Here is a 26,215-nt window from a genome sequence, read left to right on the forward strand (position 1 = left end):
TTCAAAATATTCCACTTTTGGATCCAAAAGAGAGGGGTGACGCCAAGCTGATTTTATGCTTTGGCCGAAAGCAAACCTAGCCTCACCCCTGGCCATGACCGGAGGGCAATGTTCTCAAATCGGCTACATGTGAGATGTATGTATATAGTAAGCCTATAATACATATTGATTAATTCAGACTGAAAGGAAGAGGAATGTACTTCTAGCTCAGTAACCTGTGTGCACCATAGCATTACTTTATTGCCATTTATTATCATTTATCTCGGTGGTGCATGTCTGACTTTAGGACAGAGCATGATGAGTGGATCAGAAGGGGGGATATTTTTGCTATAGGGTCCAGTCATGTCTAGCTATGCCCCTCTCCAGAATATTAGAAGTCTTTCACATTGGTAATGGGAAACATACTACTGTGCGTTTGTCTATAAATAAAAGATTTGAAAATGTCATTCCTTATATGTAATGGTACCTGGCAGCCATGTCAGCAACCTACTGCCGTGCACACATAAGCAAGCAATGCAAGCAGGGCACAATGAATTGTAATAATGAAGTGTATCATCATTACTGCTATTTAAATAATTCTCCAGTTAATGTCGTTTAGATAAGAAACATAATAGAGCGAGCTCTAAATGTCCCCTGAAGATGCTTTCACTATCAAAGGATATGCATGATCAGCAAATGATTATATCTAAATCATACTGATCATACAAGAATGACATAGTGTATCAGGAGAATTGTGTGCTGTTACTGTACAAGCAGCAGCACAGACACATTGTATTTATTTTGGGTGCAGCTTGCAGGTTCCAGGTCATTAATCTAGAAGGCTGAGCACAGGAACACATGCATGGTGTGTGCTAAGCACTCCCATGCCATGTTGTGTGAGATTCATTCATAGCATAGCCAGGCGTGTTCTGCAGCTAACTGCTTCTGGCAGCCTCTGAGCTGATGAGGTGTATTGATTCTCCCACTGCTCCCAGCCCAGGAGAGTGCGCATACATTGCCTGCTCAGCAAGGGATCCAACAGAACAAGCATTTGCTGTCTTTCCCAGAGACCTGTCAGCTGCAGACAAGCTTGGACTGAAATGTAGTATAGCACTTACTTTGCCTCTACATTTCAAGCAACTCAACAGAGATTGCTAGTAAAAGCGTATTAGATCTAGAACCAGTCTCTGTTGCTTCAACAATTTCTTCAGCTGCTTATACACCTAAAGGTAAATGAAATTATTTCCTGATTTGCTTGGCATTGGTGGGCATGGTATTGTACATGACCTTTAATGGAGGATGATAATGTTCATTGTTTTGTATTGTGTCTGAATAAGGAGACTTGAATTTGCTCTGTTATCTGATATTTCATATAATACGATTATGATGTCTACACTACAACAGCAAGGGAGGGGGAATTTCAGTTCCATTACAACAATAATTCCAGGTCACTCAACTTGTCTGTTATGAAATGTTTGCAGTGTTTTTTCCAGGGTCTTTGTACAAATATGTCTCTCTAATCAGCCTGTTCTCTAAACTTGAGCAGGTTATATCCGGTTTCTTCATTGATTACAATGGGAAATCCTAGAATCATTGTAATCATACTGATATAGGGGAGCCACAGCTTTCGTGCTGCAAAGTGATATCATTTTCAGAAGTAGAGATCTTAGGGGGTTCCTTTATTGATTGCACCTGTAACAGAAAACAGGACGGCTGCACAATGGGGCTGTCAAAATGCTGCACCAAGTTTGCAGATGTGTGCTGCATAGCATTGTGCAGGGTACTGTCAGTCCCTTTGTCTGGGAACATGATGCATTTAACTCCTTTACTGCAGCTGTATCCATCAGACAATACAGGGGTTAAAAGTGGCATCCTGCACAGATGACACAATTGACAAGGCTTCATTAACCTCTCATGTGCTGGAAGAATGCTAGTGACTGCAACACTGAGTGGAAAGATTTGTCTCCATTTTCTGTGGGAAAATAATGGTAAACCACTCATGCTGGCTTACTTGCTGAAGAATTGGACTCTCAGTTCAAAGCTTGTCTATCTGCAGTAGATTGCAAGCTCTTTAAAACAACACACGACCGTTATGTAATTGTCAAGCAGCAGTTTTGCTTGTTCTCACTAGTTATTTATCCATTTGTGAAGGGACATGTGACTAATGTTATATTTTACACTTGCTGTCACTAGCACCTAATTCTGATTGTCAATTATCATACGGATTAGCAATGGTTTTTTAGCACTAATAACAATTAACCCTTCAGACCAGCTGTTTCTGAACTGTTTTTCTCATTGCTGGTCCCCTGCAGTGCAAATTTATGTTATAAAGCTGAGTGAATTATTCATTCTGTAAGTGTTTAAACCAATATTGAACCTGGCTGTGCTTAAAGCGGACATTGAAAAACTGCTTTGTATGTACACACTGCATTCCAAATTTTTAGTAGGGGATTTTGATTATCCGTAGTAATGCCTAGTGGCAACATGCTTTTTTAGATGTTTCTAATATTTTTATTTATATTTTAAAACATAAAATGACTTGTTTTGTCAATACTTGATAAAACAAAAAGGATGAAAAGCACACTTATACCATTAAGGAGCATGACTGGAAGTGCTAGTAGACTGCACCTAGAAAGCTGTTCATGTGTTCAGTAGCCTTCAAATATGGGAGAATCAGGGAAGGAGTGGCTTAGAATACCCATCCTCCCCCCAAATGACTCTCTAAATCAATGGAATTGAAAGCGCTAGTAAAACACTTGTCTGTACTTTGCCATAGACCATAGCATGCTCTATTGACCAGGGAAAAGGTGCACTGAACGCTGAATATAAATGCCTGTATATATATAGGCAATCTTCGCTACTGATAAATAACCTTGAGGAAAATATTTAATCTGAATTGGCATGCCCAATATTAGATTTATAATTTGCTGGGCAGGAGTTTCCAGTTGAGGTCTACCTAAAGTATATAGTCAATTAACTAATATATGTAAAATTATATAATATACTGTACATAAAAGCACATTAAAATAATTAGGGGTCTATTTATCAAGCTTTTGTGCTATAAAATTATGTAGAAACTGCAGTTTCTGCATAATTTTGTGGTTTGTTGCTATGTGCTAATAGCGTAATGCAGGAGATGTCACAGTAATCTCCGGCAGAATGCTAATTCGTGCTGCAGATCACGTCCCCATTATTATCAATGGGGACTAATGGGTTCCTATGTACTAAACCTGGCCCTGTTAGTTTACACCATATTCAAATGGTGTAAATTTGCTGTGGCATGTGGAGGCTAAAGCTGGGTACATACCATATGGCGGTGCGACCCAGCGATGATGCAACGTAATGATACATTGTGCCATACACACTGCACGATCCAGTGTACGATGGCGCAATGTATTGTTACATGCTGCATGTAACCGCATCGTTGATTGCATCGTCCCATCTGCCGTGCAGAACAACAGATGGGACAATGCGATGAACGACCGTTGTGAACACCCATTATACGACGTGTACGATATATCGCTCCGATCTGCTGCAGAAAGATATATCATACGATTCATCGTATATCGTGTACCCAGCTTGACAAGCAGGATCTTCAGCATCCGGCCGGCGGGCAGTAACTGACACTGTGCGCATGCGCAGTGTCAGATTCCCATCGTGGAGTCTATCACAAATGTGAAAGACTCCTACAAAATGCTGAGGATGTAACCTGCATGAAGAGCAGTTATCGCAACCGCTTTCCCTGCGAGTTTCTCTTAGTACATAGTGGGGATATTTTCATAAAAAATTTAAATATCCGCCACGAGACAGATACTTTATAATCACAGCAGTTCCAGGATTATTAATTCATAGGGCCCTATATAGAATAATAATATTGCACCATAGGCACTCCATATAACTATTTTCAGCACCTGTATTGTAGTTGGCATTGCACAGGTCACTCTAAATGATTTATTTGGGGAAGCTACAGGTCTTGGTAAGTTTTCTAAAAAGCAGAGTGCCACTATTACATTTGCTGCACACATCATTTTGCTGAATAAAGGAAGCCATGTTTTACTGCATGCAAAAATATATGTCAATTAATTCCAGGTCACAGGCAGATAATGAAATATTAACGACTCAGGGTTGCAGATAACTTGACCCCGAGCTTCTATTGATTCTAGATTTAGCTTCCACATTTTCAGAGCTGGCATTCATATTACTGCAGTGAGTTAGTAAAAAGTACTGCAGCTGAGTATATTCATCTTTCTATACTATAATTAATTCTTAAAGACCGCAATTTACTGATTATGACTAGCCATTGTCACACAATGCAGAGATTAATCATTCTGTTTTCTAAAGGCCCCCATACATCTGCAACGGATTGCCGCGATGTTGCGATCCTGCAACCCGGCATTGCAGGATCGCTGAACTCAAACATGTTGGATTTCACAGATCTGCCGATCACGATCAAAAAATGATTGATTGGTGAAATTTAACATGTATAATTTCATTGATACTGCGACGGATCGCGGAACATCGATGGCGTTTCCGATCCCATCGCGATGATCCGTCGCAGATGTATGGGCGCCTTTACACATGTGTTTTCTTCATTAACAATACTGTTCTTTTTTGCTTCAAGAATTGTTGATTGAATCAACCACCTCTCATTGGTAGTGGGTGAAAGCTTGGCAGATGTGGTAGTTTGACATAACTGCTGAATACTCAGATCTGTGCTCAGTTTGATAAGTAAGGGGAAAATCAGGAATGCACATCAGTTGTTTGGGAATTGGTCAATGACCATGTTTCAAAGGGGTCCATACCATATGATCTGGTGACGACCTAACAAATACCTTCCAACAATTTAGCAGCCTGGATTGGGAAAAGGGGGCGTGTCATGATGTCAAAAGGGCATGTCTGTGTTGCATAGGGGTGTGGCCATGCTGGAAAGCGCTAGGATGCAAGGGAATATCCATATCAAAGAGGGGTGTGGTTATGTTAAAAGCATTAAAGTGGCTCCTTTCCCTCTCCAATCTACTCAGTGACCTTTGTCCTCACGGTTGCATGTGGCTGTGTAGTCTTAAAAACAATGATAAATAGATAACCTTGAATCTCCCACTGTCATTATGCACAGTACTGACCTAAACACTGTACAGATCCTGGGCACAGTATGTTGCATTTTTGGTTTATCCTGCATATAAAGTCAGAACAAAGAAGACAGACATTGCACCATGGGCAGCACTATAACTGCCAGTGGATAAATATCTCCAAAGCAGACATGGTAATTGTGAAGAACTTAAATGTTGGTATTTAAAACTAATGGTCATACTGCTTCTTTATTTGCACAAGTGCACTAACGTGTCCTCCTAGTGCACTTCTAGGGGCATCACACTTCCTTATTTTAGGAACTACCCCCAGAAAGTCAATCTACAACTACTATATCTTTGTGGAATTGACACACTTGAGAATCCTTATGTGGGAAAAGAGTGCCAGCTTCCCGACAGCCGGGATTAAAACTACATCCCATTGGGAATGGTGAAATATCACTTTACAGAGAAAATTAGTAGTACTTTAGGATTACCTCATTTTCTAATGTCCAACCTATCCTCTCATCTCCTCTTATTAAACAGTGCAAACATTTGTACACCGCAAATGCTGCATTCTTGACCCACAAATCCATGTACTTCCCTATTAACAGGTCACATTTGAGCAAAAATAGTTATTGCATGTGGTAAAAGAACATTTTCACTGTGGTTTCTACTTTTATAAATGAGTCTTATGTCTTTATCAGAAAACAATATATTTTGATTTATTGTCCTGTCTCACTCTGGGCCTGATTCAGAGCCGCTCGTAAGCGGCCGCTCGTTCGCTCCGAGCAATGTTCGCTCAACTGCGCATGTGTATGGGTTGTAATACGCATGCGCGAACCAGTCATTGCGGTCAGAAATTGTGTGCTCGCAAAATAGCGAATGCCTGCTAATTTGAGTGACAGAATGAGGCGTTTGTAGGTGGTAACAGGGGAAGGTGCTTGAAAAAGGGGAGTGGAGTTCCGAACGCAGGCGTGCCGAATGGTCAAAACGGGCGTTTTAAGGGTGTGCATAATTAACAAAGCAGCGTCATCGGCCACGTCACTTGGTTGTTTCTGAACTGTTCGCATGATTGCGGTAGGAATTTCTAACCACAAGCACTGCGAGCAGTTCAGACTCCTTTCGATGTACTCGATTAATCAAATAAATAGCGGAGATGACGTAGGATGCGAGCAGCCAGGGGGCGTCTTTACAAAATAGCGAGCGCATATTTCGTTCACTCGCTCAGACATAGAGGCGTCAACAGACCGCAAAGAGCAAGCGCTCAATTTAAATAGCCGGCCCCTTTTTCTGAACAACCGTTCGCAAATAGCGTCCGGCTCTGAATCAGGCCCTCTGTCTTTATAGCGGAAAGACCTATAGTTGCAGCCAATACAGTGAATTTACTAATTGCAAAATGGCTGATGCACAGTGCAAAATTCCCTTTGTCCTTGCTGTCATCCTTCATTTTCAAGGGGGACCTAGCGTTCCCCCTAAGCACATAGGTTTGCCCAGAGAGATGGTGACATTTAGAGAGGCAAAAGGTGAAGAACAGTTGCTCTGGGTAAACTTGAGCTGGGGACCATAAAGTGATTGAGTACTTTTTTAGTATAGAAAAATGTAAACCATGAATTAGCAGATGGGTCAGCTATATATTCATTTATTAAAATACTCTAAACCTGTATCTGGATGAAATATCGACAATGAATAGGTCGACAGGGACAAAAGGTTGACAGTGCAAAATGTTCAAGTGGTCAAAACAAAAAAATTTTTTTTTTCAACATTTTTAAGGTTAGTGTTTGGCTGCTATAAGGGTTGGTTAGGATTAGGCACTTGGGGGAGAGTTAGGCTAGGTTTAGGCATTAGGGGAGGTTAGGGTTAGGCACCAGGAGGAGTGTTAGGTTTAGGCACTAGGAGGAGGGTTAGCGTTAAGCACTAGGGGAAGGATTAGGATTAAGACCAGAAAAAAAAGTGTCGACCATTTCAACCTGTCGACATTTTGCATTGTCAAGCTTTTGTCCCTGTCGACCTATTAACTGTCGACCTTTTCATTGTCAATCTTTTATACCACACCGCTATAAAACAAATATTTAGAAAGCATATTTCAACACGCTTATAAATCATCACAAGTAAACAGAGACAAGTATGCACAAATTCACATATAGGAACTCTTTACTCAGAGAGGAATGCGTCAAAGCTAAAAAAAATTTGGTCAAACCTCCAAAAATGCAGTTTTTGGAGGTTTGAGCGCATTTCTCATACATCAAGCCTCGGAATTCTAAGCTTTCTGCAGCTTGGACCCGGTTTGTACCTCCATCTTCAGATGACAATGCCCAAAAGAGGCCTATGGGCTTCTTATTGCAGTGTGCTGTGAGAGGGATCTCTCCCAGAGCCCCCCGCGTTGCGCGTCTCATGACACATGTGTAGAGGAACTCCCGGATCATAAACTGGAAGTCTTTCTGTTGTAAAGATACAATGAACGTAAATTTATACAACACCTAAGTGCATCCAGGTCAAGCAGCCTCTAGTGGAGACACAAGCGTACCTTACACCCCTAATAAAGAATAAGTGACATAAATTTTAAATTTCCTATCATATGGTTCAACGAGGGGTCAGGAAAGAAAAAAGTAATTAAAACTTCTCTTTATTTTATGGTTCTAGCGCCATTTGGTGGTCACACACATCACTTTGCGGTTTTCTTCATACAATGCTCGCATGCATGAAAATCTGTTAGAGACGCTTGCTGTCTCAAAACAGTAATACACAATTGTAAAGATAACAGTTTCTGATACATTGATTATGGAATGGTCAAGTAAATATCGGTCCTATAAATTGAAAGTAGGTAGGTAGATGAAATATCCAATAGTAGTCAAGTAATTGTAACGTAATGTTTAAGTTATGGTGGCCACAAGATTCGGAAGTAGTGTTGTTAAAATGCTTTGCTAATGTGCGCTGGGTCAATCAGCTGTTTAGAATTCTAGCACTATACAGCTTTTAGTAAAGGCTACAATGAAAGCAATGTTGTTAATTCCTCCACTCCATAAATTATTCTGGACAGGAAAGTGTATATGAACACTGACACGTTTTATCTCTCAACTCAGAAACTTGCTGTTGGGCAGACTGCTATATATGGCCATCAGGGGTGCTTTTCCATAGTTCTGAAAAATGGCTTGCATATTCATGGATAATGGCAGCACAAATATTGGGGGTCCTTAAAGACCCACAGAGGTGGCTCCTATTTGTATGGCATAGGCACTTCAATGCTTCAGAGTTAGTGGACCATTGAAAAAATTTGATTATGTGGCAGAGATTATTGAAATGCGATGGGGGTCAGGGGTCTTCTTTGCTGTGTGGAGGGCCATGCAGACATTTAATTTTGAAAAATTACTTGAATTTTTCAAAATGCTGAGATCTGGTAGAGATGGAGTCTTGTCCTGTATTTTTAATGGACATATCCGTATGTCATCTTGGTTTACGATTAATCTATTGATGGGTACACATTAGACAACGGCAGATGCGATGGACGATCAAGCTGACGGCAGATGTGACAGACGACATATCGTGTGGTCTGTACACCCCACAATATTTGGTGAATGACCATACAATATATCGTTCCCTCACTTTATCCACATGCATGGCACCATCAGTTGCATCTTCAGATTGAGCTGCATGTAGGGCCGACCTGAAATTGCGATGGACGACACCGCAGGAGCGCGCATAGTCTGTACACACTTGACGATTTGAAAAATTTGTTGTTCCGTTCCGTCGGAATTGGGCAAATCGTTAAAAAAATCATTTATTGTGTACTCAGCTTGGGATACAAAGCTACACAGGATACTTTTTTTTAAAAGAGAAAATGGAACAGTTATATTTGATGAAATGTTGTTTCTAGTAAAGTGTGATGCCAAATGAACCAAAGGCTTCTGTGGTGCTCTTCCAGTGCATGTTATAGATGAAGTCTACAGCTTAATTCTCTCTGATGTATACTGCGCCATTGATTTCTAGCAAGATTTAGTAAGCCAAATTTGTACATTGTCTTCATAACACTTTTATGGAAACCACACCACAACTGAAAGTGATTAAAAAGGGATTTGGCAAAACAACTGTACACGTGACTTGTTCTGCTGTTGTAAATGGGCAATCCAGTTTGTAATGTACTGCACTTTTATTTCTGTAGGTCTGCTTCAACCCTCTGCCCAATGTGTGTTCTGACCGCAAAGAAAATAACTTCTTTATATACATTTCCTTTTATGGAGCTGTATGTCCTATTCATTTTATGTTAGTAACATGTATTGAAAAAAATCATCGATTTTGTTTTCTAACAATAATGTGCACAGGTACTGTAATAATATATATACAGACGTGCTGGGAATAATTTACACTCACAATTAAATATAAAACCCAGTCCAAGAAGGTTACTTACCTGGGTTCAGCTGTTCATGGAACCTGGCAGGTCCTCTGACATCTGATTGCACATATGTTGTATCACTCATAAACAAGCCACTTTGTTTTGTTATCTGTTTATATAATATTTATTAAAGGTAAAGGATATAAGATTGGGGTTGGAAGATAAATGGGTAAATTAACAGAGTTAAACCGTTAACACAATCGTGTACTTCTATCAATCGGAGGTTTAAAAGAATGATTCCATGCATAGCTAAGTAGCATAAGTGTATCAACCGTTAATCACTAAGAAAATCCAATTAATTTAAATGATCCTCTCAATAAGATTAATTGTTAGTAGAATCTCCTATATCACAGTCACCCTGGCCTCACAGTGTATCTCTCCCTTAATGATACTATATGTAGTAGATAACGATCCAGGTTTTTTTTTTTTAATGGTGTGTCTAAATTGTATATTGGCAATATGATTCTACTATGTATTTATAATTTTTTATTTTAGTTTAATTGTCAGTTTTGTTAAATAAGAAAACAGAAAATTACTAAAGATTAATATTTTTCTTGATTACTGATCAACAGTGGCAGCAAATTTACAGTATATTTGTACATTGCTTAGTTCAAATAAACTGATTATTCTGACAAATGTGTTTGACACATTTTATTTTTTATTAAAAGAAGTTTTTATGGTATTTTGGTGTTAGTAAGCCTTGTACTCCAAATATTAAGGGTTCTGTCACTAGTCTGCCAACCACAAGTTGCTCAGTAATTTCACGGTCTTTGAAAATACCATGGTAAATTGCTTGCGGCCTAGTATTGTGTGTTGATGGACACCCTGGAAAATGTGCAGCATTGAAACTGTAAAAACATCACATTAATTAACAACCTACTGCATTTGGCTTCAGTCATATCTGAAATTAACAATGAGAATAAGGGGGCACTTTGATTCTTTTTATCCCAGGTGTCACTTTGATGACTTTGAAGCATTTCATTATTACTGGAAAGGTGCCCAATAAAGTGCTTTGCTAGAGAAATGTGACTAGATGGTACAAAGTGCCTCCTATAGTATGTATAGGGACAAGACCCTATATCCAGGGTCTGTCCCAGGTCTACTAGCGACCTGGGACAGGAGGGTGTGAGCTGAATGACCGTACAATATATCATTGTCTTCATAACACTGAGCTGAAATACTCTAGTTGGGGTTAACAGCGTGGAAACGCATTCCCGGCACTATTCAAATCACATTCAGTTGAATTCCCAACCCCCCGCCCCCCTTCCCCCCTTCATTGCCCCCATAGAAAAAAAATACACATGTTTGTATTTATATGTATAATAAACAATAGGCGGAATTCAATTCAACGCGAATTGATTAGCGCTAATTCAGCATGCTATTAAGCAGAAATCCGACAACACTGCTGGCGTGATGCCATTTTCTACCCGTAGCCTGGCGGAAACTGCATCTCGCCGGGCACTTACTGTATGTCTGAGAATGCCAACACTCGCAACTAAACACCATGTTTAAGGCGCAAGAACGGGCATTCTCCAACATAACAGCGTGCTGAATTGAATAGCTCTGGGAGCTCCTTCCCGGCACTATTCAAATCACGTTAAATTGAATCGTGCCCAATGTGGGTTTAAAACTGTTGTTAGAGTTCTCCTGTGAGAATGGCTCCATAGACCTAAAGCAGTTTAGGCCATCTGAGGATTGCTTAAACCAATGGGGCCAAACTCTGCAAAGCTAACATTTGTAGCTGCACTTCAGGCTGTAAATCCATACGTGTCCCTATCATCGGCACATGGCATCACCAGGGAACTATTATTGTACAGATTTAAACTTTTGTGGTTTAGAAATGACCCTTCATTTATGGCTAGAACCTATCGATGGTTCTTATTAATACATACAAGTCAAAATGAAGCCATTTGTTTACTGGCAAGCATGTAGGAATAAGAGTAGGGAGATATGCTTTATGAGGCAGAACGTTAAAGGAATAAGTCATGCAAAAGTAGGTCTATGTGACAGGGATAAGTGTTGCGGAAAGCCAGTGTGTTTGTAGGTTGGGAGTTAGTGTGTTATGGAAGATAATAAGACAAGACAGGAAGAGGGAACGAATATTATACCCCATCTCTCTCTTGTAGAACAAAGTACCATCCTCCTAATCTTGTGCACAGGGCAGGTTTACTTGTCTTGTGGTGTATAGTCATTTTATCTTTTGTGTTCAGTGAAAAAGCTAATCTTGTGACTGAGATGAGAGTAAAATCCGAAATGTTTAATTTAAACAATTGAAGAGTGTGTGTCTTCTTTCATGCTAAGCAGGGCCGGCCCTAGCCCAAATTTTTTGGTAAGCGATTATATTTTTTGGTGCCCCCCTATGCAGTGCCCCCGGTAGTGGTCCCCCCTCTGCAGTGCCCCTTGTGCCCCCAGAAGTATTCCCCTTATATAGTGCCCCCAGTAGTAGTCCCCCTATGCAGTGCCCCCAGTAGTGGTACCCCCTATGCAGTGCCCCTTTTACAGTGCCCCCGGTAGTGGTCCCCCCCTTGTAGTGTCCCTAGTAGTAGTCCCCACTCTTGTAGTGCCCCCAGAAGTAATCCCCCCCTTGTAGTGTCCCTAGTAGTAATCCCCCCCTTGTAGTGCCCCCAGTAGTAATCCCCCCTTGTAATGCCCCCAGTAGTATTCCCCCCCTTTGTAATGCCCCCAGTAGTATTCCCCCCCCTTGTAATGCCCCCAGTAGTATTCTCCCCCTGTAGTGCCCCCAGTAGTAATCTCCCTTTGTAGTGCCCCCAGTAGTAGCCCCCCTGTACTGCTCCCAGTAGTAGCCCCCCTTGTGGTGCCCCCAGTAGTAGCCCCCCTTGTGGTGCCCCCAGTAGTAGCCCCCCTTGTGATGCCCCCAGTAGTAGCCCCCCTTGTGATGCCCCCAGTAGTAGCCCCCCTTGTGGTGCCCCCAGTAGTAGCCCCCCTTGTGGGGCCCCCAGTAGTAATCCCCCCTTGTGGTGCCCCCAGTAGTAATCCACCCCTTGTAGTGCCCCCAGTAGTAGCCCCCCCTTGTGGTGCCCCCAGTAGTAATCCCCCCCTTGTGGTGCCCCCAGTAGTAATCCACCTCCCCCCCCCGCAGTAGAGACGTAATAAAAAAAAAAAAAAAACCCACTTACCTGAAACCCTCTCCTGCTCCTGCCGCCGATATCCGCTCCTCCGTCCGCCGCTTTGCATTATGGGAGTGACGCGTCACTCACATTACCCACTGCGGGAGCCGGAAGATGTCCAGCTCTGGCAGTGGGAGCAGCAGCCGATGAGAGTCTGTCTGACTCTCATCAGCTGCTAAAGCAAACACACAGCTGCCAGAGCCGGCAGCTGTGTGTTTGTGCTGTGTAGCGCTGACCGAACTCCGTCCGGTCAGTGCTACACACACGGTGCAGCTGTGTCACAGAGACACAGGGGGTCATTCAGACCCGCTCGCGAGCGCAGGACGCTCGCAAGCGGGTCGTTGTTGCCCCATTGTGCATGCGTACGACGAACGGGCTCTCCGTCGCTCCGGGTCTCGCACCAAAGGGGGCGTGCTGTTGATGTTGATTGACAGCACGCCCCCTTTGCTGGGCGTGCCGGGGGCGTGGCTGCCAGACGGAGGCGTTCCCATGGGAACGCCTCCTCCTTCCCATGGAGGAGGGCCCTGATTCAGAGCGAGCGCTCTGGTCAGAGCGTTCGGCTCTGAATCAGGCCCCCAGTCTGCCCGCGGCCTGCATGGTACGCAGCTGAGGCGCCCTTAACTATGCGGCGCCTTACGCAGCTGCGTACCATACGTAACGGGAGAACCGGCCCTGATGCTAAGGTCCTGTGAGTGCCACCGTAGAAAGATGTATTTTATGCAAAGTGCCAGTATGTAAACATTACAGTGGAGTATAAAATACCTGTATAGTAAAACAGACACTCACCAATAGATGTGCCAGACCAAATTGTTTGTATAGAGAACTGAAAAAGACTACACTCTGGAGAGTATGCAGTAATCCCCCATTGCTTACTGTAAAGGATCACGTCAGATTAGAAACATTGCTATTTTTTTTATCTATCTATCTATCTATCTATCTATCTATCTATCTATCTATCTATCTATCTATCTATCACTAAAACAATATAATGATTGTTTTTCAAAAACTTTTCCTTTTGTTCATATAGTTGTTTGTATTTAGGAATATAGCTATCAGTTCATTTTGTTGCGACCCATTGATGAAATGCATTTGTCATTGAAGGATATTCACACTTTGATATGATGATGTGTCTATATAATATGTTTTCAATATAGAGATTGCAAGGAATGCCATTAAACAGGCACCCTCTCCATCGCTTATCTCATTTAAAAAAATAGCTCAGCAAAATGAAATTCCGTGGGCCGTTGCAAACGCTGCCTAAATCATGGTGCATGGCACCACCAACGTTTTTTAGTGCTGTGTCTGGACTATTTTGTGCCTTGTAAATGATACCAGGTTATATTTTTCATTTGTCATTTTTTCATGCCTGCAATGATTAATTAGACTGAAAAAATCACTTTAGTTAGGTTAATCCAATGTTAATTGTTTTCATAGTCTGGTTATTCTAATAGCGTGCTTCTCAGAAATTTGGAATGCAGCCCTGTGTATTTGTTTTGTGTACAGGGCTGAGATGATAAAACAGATGGGTGCGCAGAATGTTTCCACACTTGAATTTATATCAATATGACATGCACCATGCATTAATAATCAGGATCATATACTTTAATTAGCTTTGCCTTTGCAGTGACTGGATTGATCAGACAGTCACTCAAATAAAAGAGTCTTTAATCACATCATGATCATACACAAAACAGAAACATTTGGGAAAATATCTGTTTGGACACACAGAGAAAATAGAATATTTTATATGGTGCTGAAAAATACTATTTGTGCTGAAAAATTTAGCTACTGTTATTTTATTCACTTGTTTATTAACATTTATATATCATACTCATATTAACAGGTCCGTAGCTGGTTAATAGTGTACCCTGTGCTGGCCCCACCCCAGTACACGTGACGCCATGACATCACAATGGGGGGGCGCGGCCGCTGGCACCAGGGGAGAAGCTGATCTCCTGGGACGTCTTTTAATGCTCTGAGCAGTTCTGCTGTGCCATTATGGGGTATTGTGTATAGAATTTTGAGGACAAAAATTAATTTATTCTGTTTTGGAATAAGGCTGTAACATAACAAAATGTGGAAAAAGTGAAGCGTTGTGAATATTTTCCGGATGCACTGTAGGTGCCATGGGGCAGTGATGGTGCCACCAGGGCCGGATTAAAGTCTGTGGGGGCCCCTGGGCAACAAACTTGTGGGGGCCCCAATATATATATATATATATATATATATATATATATATGTATGTGTGTGTGCGTGTGTGTGTGTGTATATATATATATATATATATATATATATATATATATATATATATACATATATATATAGAAGAGTTCATAGTTTGGCACTCATATAAGTAATAACACATCAGTGTGGGTGCCTTCCTCCGTTGAATATATGCAGGGTATCTCCTTAGGAGCTGTGCAAGCCCCAGAGAAAAGGAATAGGCCTGTGTGTATATATATATATATGTATGTATATATACACACACACATCTCTCTTAGACCTGTACAGACAAGGTTTTATGCATTGCATATATATCTATAACTAGATATATCTATCTATATATAGATATACAGTCAGGTCCATAAATATTGGGACATTGACAGAATTTTCAGATTTTGGCCTCTATTCACCACCACAATGGTTTTGAAATGAAACAAACAAGATGTGATTTAATTGCAGACTTTCAGATTTAAATTGAGGGTAATTACATCAAAATCGGGTGAACGGTGTAGGAATTACAACAGTTTCAATATGTACCTCCCACTTTTTAAGGGGCCAAAAGTAATGGGACTATCAACTCAAAAGCTATTTCATGGACAGGTGTGGGCTATTCCCTCGTTATTTCATTAACAATTAGGCAGGTAAAAGGTCTGGAGTTGATTCTAGGTGTGACATTTGCATTTGGAATCAGTTACTGTCAACTCTCAATATGAGATCCAAAGAGCTGTCACTATCAGTGAAGCAAGCCATCATTAGGCTGAGAAATCAAAACAAACCCATCAGAGAGATAGCAAAAACATTAGGTGTGGCCAAATCAACTGTTTATAACATTCTTAAAAAGAAAGAACGTACCAGAGAGCTCAGCAACACCAAAAGACCCGGAAGACCACGGAAAACAACTGTGGTGGATGACAAAAGAATTATTTCCCTGGTGAAGAAAAACCCCTTCACAACAGTTGCCCAAATCAAGGACACTCTCCAGGAGGTAGATGTATATGTGTCAAAGTCAACAATCAAGAGAAGACTTCACAAGAGTGAATATAGAGGGTTCACCACAAGATGCAAACAAGATTGGTGAGCCACAAAAACAGGAAGACCAGATTAGAGTTTGCCAAACAACATCTAAAAAAGCCATTACAGTTCTGGAACAACATCCTATGGACAGATGAGACAAAGATCAACTTGTACCAGAGTGATGGGAAGAGAAGAGAAGGAAAGGAACTGCTCATGATCTAAAACATACCACCTCATCAGTGAAGCATGGTGGTGGTAGTGTCATGGCGTGGGCATGTATGGCTGCCAATGGAACTGGTTCCCTTTTATTTATTGATGATGTGACTGCTGACAAAAGCAGCAGAATGAATTCTGAAGTGTTTCGGGCAATATTATTTGCTCATATTCAGTCAAATGCTTCAGAACTCATTGGATGGCGCTTCACAGTGCAGATGGACAATGACCCGAAGCATACTGCAAAACCAACCAAAGAGTTTTTTAAGGCTAAAAAGTGGAATGTTATGCAGTGGCCAATTCAATCCCCTGACCTGAATCCGATTGAGCATGCATTTCTCTTGATGAAGACAAAACTGTAGGGAAAATGCCCCAAGAACAAGCAGGAACTGAAGACATTTGCAGTAGAGGCCTGGCAGAGCATCACCAGGGATGAAACCCAGCGTCTGGTGATGTCTATGCGTTCCAGACTTCAGGCTGTAATTGCCTGCAAAGGATTTGCAACAAAGTATTAAAAAGTGAAAGTTAGATTTAGGATTGTTTAGTTTGTCCCATTACTTTTGGCCCCTTAAAAAGTGGGAGGCACATACAGAAACCGTTGTAATTCCTACTCCGTTCACCTGATTTGGATGTAATTACCCTCAAATTAAATCTGAAAGTCTGTAGTTAAATCACATCTTGTTTGTTTCATTTCAAAGCCATTGTGGTGGTGAATAGAGGCCAAAATATGAAAATTCTGTCTGTCCCAATATTTATGGACCTGACTGTATCTCTATATATTTTCACCAGATACATCTATATCATATATATATATATATATATATATATATATATATATGGATCTATATATAAATTAAATAATTTGACTTGGGGTGCTTGTTTACTGAGTGGGAGACATGATTACTACCTGGCTCTCTGGCTCTTTCTCACAGGGCAGGGATCAAACACAGTGAGATGATCTCACTGGGTGTCACACTCACTTGTGGCTTGCAGCGGCTGATTAGAGAGCCTTTGAGGACCGACAATGAGTGAAAAGGCGCCTCCCTCACGTCGCAGCGCGGCAGCAGCATCACCACCACAGTCACTCTCAGTCATTGTCTCGCGGGATGATGATATCATCTCGCGAGACCCCGACTGTGGAGAACTTCCTCGGTGGCCGCTGTAAGAAACAGCTGAGCCGCCTGCCTGCATGCCTAAGTAGCCGCTATAGCCGCCGCCCGCCTAAGTAGCCGCTGTCCACGGGATCACCAGCGATTTAATTGTAAACATAGTGGGGGAAGCTTACCAATGTGTGGGGGCCCTCTTTGTGTGGGGGCCCCGGGACGACCGCCCCTTTTGCCCCGCCTATAATCCGGCCCTTGGGTGCCACCCCCTTGGTGTTCCAGCTAGACTGCAGGCAGGGTAGGGCACTGAGGGTGCTGGGAGGGAGACTCAGCATCTATTCACTCGGCGGAGATCGGTCACCGCAACTTTGCCAGGGCAGGCTGTTTTAGCGGGGCGCCCCTAAAAGGGCAGGGCGCATTTTGCCCCTTTAATATCGAGCAGGGTGCGGCGCCCCGCTAAAACAGTCTAGCGGGAACATTATGTTCTTTTATAGTGTAAAATGTTATGTCTATTATTTAAGTTATCTGGCCAATGTTTCAGTTTTATGTTATTCTAATAAAAACCTGGTAGCTTTTTTAAGGCTATTTGTTTAGGTATTGAAGCTAATATCTAGGGCATCTCCACACCTAACATCACCTTTTGTTCATTATTTTTTAGTAGTCCCACTTATCTCAATACAACAAATTTCCTCTGCACTCTTTGGGACCCTAAATTACATTGAAATAAGGGCTCAATTTCAAATTGGGTCACACTAGAGCCTCTATTTTACACACTTCTTGCCACATCATCACAAACCTTCATGACATGAATGTTCAAAACCAGTACCAATAGTTTTCTCATTTAAAATCTTGTGCGATGGGTTGAAGCTACATGATTGTGAGAAAAGAGGCTCTACTATGGTCTAGTCAGAATTTGCCTCTTCCACTTATACCCCTTTTTACACCAAAGCAAAAACCTGGGTTTTTGCTGGGTCTACACGGGTCGCAACTCAGTGTTAAAGTGTCCCTGAAAAATAACCTGGGTCAAGTGACCCGTCACTCCAACCCAGGTAGCTACCAGGGAAGGACCCAGGATGGACCTGGGTAATGGTGCAGTGTAAACAGCGCAACCCGGGTTATCCGACTTGGGTCATACCTAAAATGAGCTGATTGGTGGTTGTGGAGCAGTCACCTCCCACTTTTTATGACCTCACAAGTTTAGCAGGGTAGACCCAGGTTCAGTGAGAACAGGGCTAACCGGGGAGTAACCTAGATCGAAGTTGCAATGTATTTGGGGTCTGACCTGGGTTGGAACCATGTCCAAAAATCCAGGTCGGACCCGGGTTTTGGTGTAAAAGAGGTATTAGTTTCATGCAGGGTCTCACCTGTATAGAAGTAGTAGGCTCCACTTTGGACTTGCCCAAACTCCATTCAGATGAGTAGGTAGTAGATTATATTTTGGGACAATTTGTGTTTGAAATTAGTTTGTAAATGGGAAGGAAACAATCCCCCTTTATTTATTATGATTTCACTAGGAAACTCAATAGTAGCGGAGCCTACCTGGCAAAAGTGGATGTCCCAGATTAGTCTGTAAGCTGTCCACATAACACCCTGTTCCAATACTAGTATGCCTTCTCAGGGCCCCGTTTAACAACAAAGCATAACCCCTTTAGCGCTGTCTTTCTGGCTTCAGCAAAGCCTTCCCCGCCAAGTTACAGTGTCATGCACATGTGTAGACGGAACACTGCGCATTACACAGGAGCCCGTCACTGGCAGCATTAGGCTGCCAGCAGCCGAGCAGAGAACCTCGCCGACGAGAAGGACATCACTGGACCTCGCCGGAGGGGTATGTATTAATGGATACCACTGGCATTTTTTCGTTTGTATCCAAAATACATATCTCACACAAGACACTGCAATTATTTATTGCAATAGTTTCCTTACTGGTCTTCTTCTAAACAGACTTTGACCTCTACAACTATTTTGAATGTGGCAGCTAGACTGATCTTCCTTGTAAAATGTTTTTCTCCTGCTCCTCGCTCTCTCAGTCTCTACATTGGTTGCCTTTATTTTACCATATTCAATGTAAAATACATTTGCCTACATATAAGACTATCAACAAGACTACTCCAACATTCTTCTCTTTGCTTCTCTCAAAATATCTTTTAGCTAAACCCCTCCACTCTACGCAACATCTCATCTCTTATCCACACTGATTACCTGCCTTTTGGGCCCCACCATAATCCTTTTCTTCCAACCTGTAAACCTTCAAGCTTACCAAATTCCTGAACCACTACACATAACCTCCATAAGCTATTCTACCTCTTCTCTGTACAGTTCACACAAAATGAACATACTGTACCGTATGTTCTCTTTCTACACTCACACATCCCACTGACCCCAGGGAAACATTGCTGTATGACTTAGTGGCAGGGGCTGCCACGGGTCTGCAGTTTGCAAGCACAGTGCATATAGCACAGATCAGCTCCCGAGTCCCGTCATCAGCATCACATGACACATCACGTCCGTGGCGCTGATGAGGGAACTCGAGAGCTGCTTAGTGCTATATGAATTATAGAGATGAGTAGTAGGTGAGTACTCAGGGGCACTGGTTCTGGGCACTGTGTAGCATGTGGTGAGGGATGGGGGGGCACTTTCAAACTGGGGGGGGACTGGGACTTACTGGGGGGGTGCCAAATTAAGAACGTACCCCTGGTGCCAAATATGTTAGGTACGCCACTGATCATAGAGCCTACCAAGAGCCTTCACAATCTGGTCCACCAGTTTGCAACACAAGCATTTATCTTCATACTGTGTATGAAATCCCTATTTCCCTTTAGATTGAAAGCTTGTGAGCAGGGCCCTCTTATCTTTTTGTCTGTATGTACTCAGGGCCTGATTCAGCAAGGATCGCTGATGCGATTGTGTACGCAGATGGCCGATTGTTGCATACTGCGTATGCATCGCAGCGCGTGTGTGCGAATGCCTCACTGTGATCGCATTGCAATCACGGAGACCACGCAGAGCAATTGCAGAGTGATTGAGTGAGTGTTTGGGGGTGGTGATGGGGGGGTGGTCCGAGAAAGGCAGGCGTGCCAGTGCGTTTGAACGCCGTTACAGGGGCGTGCATAAATTAGCCACTGCAATGGCATATGCAGCTTGAGTGCTCACTGTGTACAGGAAAGTTAGAAAGGTCTGACCTGCTGTAAATGTGCGAGTGGCTCCGATGTACTTCGGTGTTTCGACTGGATTGCAAGGTATTACGGATATGCAAGAGGGGAAGTTGGCATCTGTATGTTGTCCGTGCCAGTGCTTTGTGATTGCACGTATTAGATACTTTCGCAGCAGACCTGCGTACGCTATTGTAGCCGCGATCGCATCAGCGATCCTTGCTGAATCAGGCCCTCAGTCTTGTTTTATTACTGTTTTGTTCCCAATTGTAATGTGCAATGGAATGTGCCGCTGCTTTCTAAATAAATTTTTAATAAAAATGAATAAATAATGCTGAAATGATGGGGCAAGATGTTTTATAGTAATTGTGTCATATGTCTGAGCCTGCACATACAATTTAAAATGGGGACTTCTATGTTTAATTCTAATTTTGTTACAGGAAAGCTTCACATCCCTTATATCCTGGCTGTTCTCATGTAGGAACATGTTGGTAAGGTAGGCTGTGTAATTAGTGGACTAAAATGCATTTGATGCATTTTTATCAACATTAGTACAGCCAGTAATGCTACTACCGCATTTTTTTTACAAAGTGTTTTAGGTTTTATGAAAAAGTAATGTGTCAGCAACATCATTTAATCCTAGCTGCATATGGCGGTAAGCATCGCTTTGGCTCTTTTGTAAGACAAGGCACATACTAAACAATGAAGCATGTTTATTTATATTACCCGCAGATAAACCAATGCATAAAACCAGGCCTGTTATAGGTTATGGTCACATTAGTGTACTTGATATGGTTTTAATACAATTGTTTTCCATATTCTAAAGCCGTTCTCCATTAAACAAAGTGATGGAAAAATGAGCACTAACGAGTGATGAACTGAACACGTGTTTGGAAATCTTGAATGCACGTTAAGGTTTCAGTGAGCTATGGTGTGAACCACAGTGTTGAATATAGTTTGTTGTATTTTAATACTCTATTCTTGACAAAATTGCAGTAAGCTACATATCATATTACTTTTGTTGCATTCTAATCAGGGTTGCCTACCAGATTTGGCCGGGAAACCTTCCAAAAACGGATGGCACTCCTGGCCCCCCGGATGAATGGGCAGCTCTCCCGCGTTGGCTACTCCCCAAACTCCTCCCCCCCTGTTGCACCCACTAATTGAGTGAAATTGGGCAGTCCGGGGGGCGATTGCACGATTCGCGCTGCTTTATAATGCCGGTAATTATAAAGCAGTGCGATGACGCGATCATGCTGCCACACCCCGCACCACCCACTCACGCCGCCAAGCCCACTGCTGCGCAGCTAGAAAGTCGGTAAGTATGATTCTAATATTAGGCCATCTTGTCCTCTGTATGCTGAATCTATATAATTTATATCTATGAAGTTTTAGCCTCATCTATGGTTATATTCTACACTAGCTGATGTACCCGGTTTCACCTGGGTAGACCTTAGATATTTACAGTTTCCATCTCACCACTCCAGTAACACATCCTTCACCTCAATAGTAATGCATCACCAGGACCGAAACTAGGATATCTGTCACCCGATGCAAGGCAGCAATTTTGCGCCCCCTCCCTTCACATACCTGGATTTTGTCCTTTCTCCTCCATAAAGCCGTTCCACACACCAGAATGCCCATTACACATTATGCCACGCACTGTAATGCCCATTACCAAAGTGCCACTTACATATTTGCCCGACACCATTTTATGCCCCACAGTAAGACTTCTCTTTAAAATTACCTGCTCGTTGCCATGGGGTTTCATGCTCGTTGCCAGGGGTTACATGCTCATTGCCAGGCGGTTTCATTCTTGTTGTCAGGGGTTTCATGCTCGTTGCCAGGGGGTTTATGCTCGTTGCCAGGGGATACATACTCATTGCCAGTGGTTACATGCTCGTTGCCATGGGGTTACATGCTTGTTGCCAGGGGGTTTATGCTCATTGCCAGGGGTTACATGCTCTTTGGCATGGGGTTTATGCTCGTTGCCAGTGGGTTTCATGCTTGTTGTCAGGGGATTTATGCTCATTACCAGGGGATCCATGCTCGTTGCCAGGGGGTTTATGCTCGTTGCCAGGGGTTACATGCTCTTTGCTATGGGGTTTATGCTCGTTGCCAGGGGGTTTCATGCTCGTTGCCAGGGGGTTTCATACTCCTTGCCATGGGGCTTCATGTTCATTTCCAGGGGGGTTTATGCTCATTGCCACGGGGTTTATGCTTGTTGCCATGGGGTTTATGCTCATTGCCAGGGGATTTCACGGGAGAAGATGCAGCTTTCAGCATCTTCTCCCGGCAGCGCCAGCGTTCCCGGCACTTCCAGGAATGCTGTGTGCATTGCGCTCTGCTAACAGACACTAGAGGTCCAGTAGGACCTCTAGCATCTGTCTCCTCCTTGGCAGCGGCCTTTTTGGATGGCCATTTTCAGCAGAGTCCATGCGGACGGCTAGTCCGCATGGAATCTGCTGAAAATGGCCATCCAAAAATGGCCGCCACCAAGGAGGAGACATACACTAGAGGTCCAGTAAGGATCTCTAGCATTTGTCTCCTCTTTGATGGCGGCCATTTTTGGATGGCTGTTTTCTGAATCTGCAGCCCCCAAGCCACCACGAGCCAGCTTTTTTCACCTCCTGCAATCCGGCACCCGGTGCATGTGCACCTCTAGCCCCCCCCCCCCCCCCTAGTTGCGGCCCTGGCATCACTGCATTACATTAAGTTTATAACACAATTAGAGTGACCTGGGAGCGTCCTCTGCTTATTGCTGGATGTCGGTTACATCTATGCAGGACAGGGGAGTAACTTAGTACCTGGGTGCATGGCCATGGGGTGCTGTTTTCTGTTGCTAAGGGGCCGGAGCTCTCCATCTGTACCCAGCTGCGGCCCTGCCCCCGACACAATCAGTGGCTAGTTAGTTGCGGTTTTGTGAGCAGGCCCCTCCCCTTTGACCAGACTCTTTCAGATTCTTAGTGAGTGAGTCACTTCCTGCTTCCTATGCATCCTAGGGATGACCATCGGTGGTGTAACCATCTATTGTTACCATCGATGGCAAAATAGCAAGTAGCCATAGTTGGTTACAAATTATTCAATGGATGACCATCAATGGCTTCACCAACCGATTGGTCATCCTTGTATTTTGACTGACTGGCCCGTGGGCCAATCAGAACATGGGGGTGGAGCTTTGTGGGTGCCGGGGGTCGGAGCTATACTCAGTGTCCCGGCACTTGGTAAAAAAAAAAAATTGGTTATGCTTAGACATCGATGGCAAAAGCATTCGACATTGGCCATAAACCATTGATGATTATGAATCATCGATGGTCGATGGCCATGCCTAATACATCACCTCTCCCATTGGCTTCCTCTACTGCCCCCTAGCCCAATTCCTGTTTTGAGTTTGTTTTTTTTTTTTAATTAAATTTGCAAAAAACTTAAAAAACTTTTACACGTTGTCATTATGTATTGTGTGTCGAATTTTGAGGACAAAAATTAATTTATTCCATTACGTAATAAGGCTGTAACATAACAAAATGTGGAAAAAGTGAAGCGCTGTGAATACTTTCCGGATGCACTGTGCATACACACACTGCCCCCATAGCCACATACATACACACACTGCCCCCATACAGTAGCTGTACGCACACACACACACTGCCTCACTGACATATCTTATTGACAGATACCACTTTCTGACACAGATCCCTTACTGACACTGATACAGACACACTTACTGACCCAGACAGTTACTGACACACCTTACCGACTCACTGACACAGATCCACATACTGAAAGATACCCCTGACACCACATATTGGCACATTTTCATACATACATGCTGACAGTCACCCCTTACTGACACAGATACAACTTAAGCTGGGTACACACTGACAGATACATTGGCCGATCAATTGATCGGCCAATGTATCTGCTGCCCGTCGGGCAGTGTGTACCCGCGATATGTCGGCGAACATCGGCGTTCACCGACATATCGCATTGGCTGTGCTGCACAGCCGATGGACAGATATGTCTGCAGAAATATCCGTCCATCGACAGGTGTGTACGGGCGGTCTGCAGACCGCCTGTACACACACAGCGGCAGCCGCGAGGAAGGGGGTGGGACACGCCACCCTGCCCGCCGGGACACGCCCCCTGGTCGCCGGGACCTACGGGCATGCACGATGGTTGGTCAGTGTGTACGAACAACCATCATTTGCAGATATATCTGTATAGTGTGTACCCACCTTTACTGACACAGATACCACTTCCTGACCCTTACTGGCACACACACTTATTGACACCACTTTTTGTCACCCACATACTGAGACACACTGCCACCACGTACTGACACATACACTTACTGACACACGTACTGACACCACACTTGCTGACACATACACTTACTGATACACTTATTAATTTATTATACATTCACACAGCACAAAAAGACAGTCTTTATGTGCTTCCAGGAAACAGCCAATCCCCCACCCCCCCAGCATTTACCCCTCCCCCACCCCCCCCCATAGATTATAGCAGGAGCAGGTGGATGATGGGAATTAAGCAAAGAGAAAATACACAGTTAGGCGCTCCAGGTGGTTAAAGATGACATGTAATCTAAAAGCAGCTCACCATGAAGGGATTGGCTAACCCTGGGTATACTAAACAGAAAAGGAAACAGGGAGCGCTATAAGATGTCTTAAATCGTACTATTATAAATTAACAATGATCACAAATCACAATTGAGAGAGGTTAGTAACTCTGGATCTTTAATAAAATGTTCTTAAATATTGACCAAAAAAGTTCTGTTGGCTTTACTAATTAGCAATGGCATTTATCATATTGAACAGAAACATTGAAACAATTTCAGAGTAAAAAAGAAACACTTGTTGCAGATCAAGAAAGAAAAAAGATGCCACTCCTGGGTGGTAGATAAATATGCACATATACTGTATGTTAAAAGTCCAGTTGCTGTAACAGAAATACGGATAATAAGTATGTTGGATAATGTTTCCCCGGATAATAGGTGACCCGTATTTTTGTATCCAGCATGAAAGGTTAAATAGGTTGTATATATATATCTGGTAATAAGTACCGTAAGTCTCATTTGTAGTTAGAAGTTCTTACCTGGTAAGCTCCTGTGACTCCAATCTTGTAATAGTCACGGAAGGAGCACCCGCTGTCTGCTCCACAAGTGATCCCGGCCAGGTGAAATGAATAATAATGGTTTCCCCAGAGGCAGCCTCCTCTGAGGAAACAGCCAGTTGATACAAGGCCGAGAAACGGGTTAGGTACTCTCAACACTACCTGGTTCCACTTGTTGGGATACTTATTTTTACCCCGGATCACCCTGATTTACAGCTGTGCTTCAAACGCAACACGACAAATCTAGCAGCTTTAATCAATGGTAGCCGCAGTCACATACAGCTGCAGACAGAGCGGACTCATAGCCTGCACCATTATTCATTTCACCCGGCCGGGATCAGTTGTGGAGCAGACCCAGTAGTTTAACTATTTTTTTTTTTCTTGAATTATTTCAATTGTTTCTTTTTTACTCTGAAATTGCTTCAATGTGTGTATTCAATATGATAGATGCCATTGCTTAGTAAAGCAAATAGAACTTTTTTGGTCAATATTTCAGAATATTTTATTAAAGATCCAGAGTTATTAACCTCTCTCAATTTGGATTTGTGATCACTGTTAATTTATACTAGTACGCTATAAGACATCTATTAGCGCTCCCTGTTTCCTTTTCGGATAATGGAAACAACAAACACCCCCTCTCACCCGCGGCTGCCCTCCCCCACATCCCCCCGTAGGTTATAGCAGGAGCAGGTGGGATGGAGGGTAACTCAGCTTCTTCTAGGTACCTCTCTCTGCGTGTGACATTACTGGTCACACGCAGCACAGCAGAGCATAGAGCAGGGGAGTCTAGAGGAGTGCAGAGACACAGAGCAGCACCTGG

At 43.0% G+C, this 26,215-nt stretch overlaps 1 protein-coding gene across 1 annotated transcript in view; it reads left to right on the top strand.

Moving 5' to 3' along the window:
• The first annotated feature begins 866 nt into the window (after positions 1-866).
• RPH3A (rabphilin 3A) overlaps positions 867-26,215 on the top strand; it is a 267,877-nt gene continuing 242,528 nt past the window's right edge. Inside the window, exon 1 of the mRNA XM_088449094.1 lies at positions 867-1,208. The gene's annotated coding sequence lies outside the window, so the exon portion shown is untranslated. The remainder of the gene's footprint in view (positions 1,209-26,215) is intronic.

This window comes from Taudactylus pleione, unplaced genomic scaffold (genome assembly GCF_031769625.1).
Source record: "Taudactylus pleione unplaced genomic scaffold, aTauple2 ptg000479l, whole genome shotgun sequence".
Classification (NCBI taxonomy): Eukaryota; Metazoa; Chordata; class Amphibia; order Anura; family Myobatrachidae; genus Taudactylus; species Taudactylus pleione.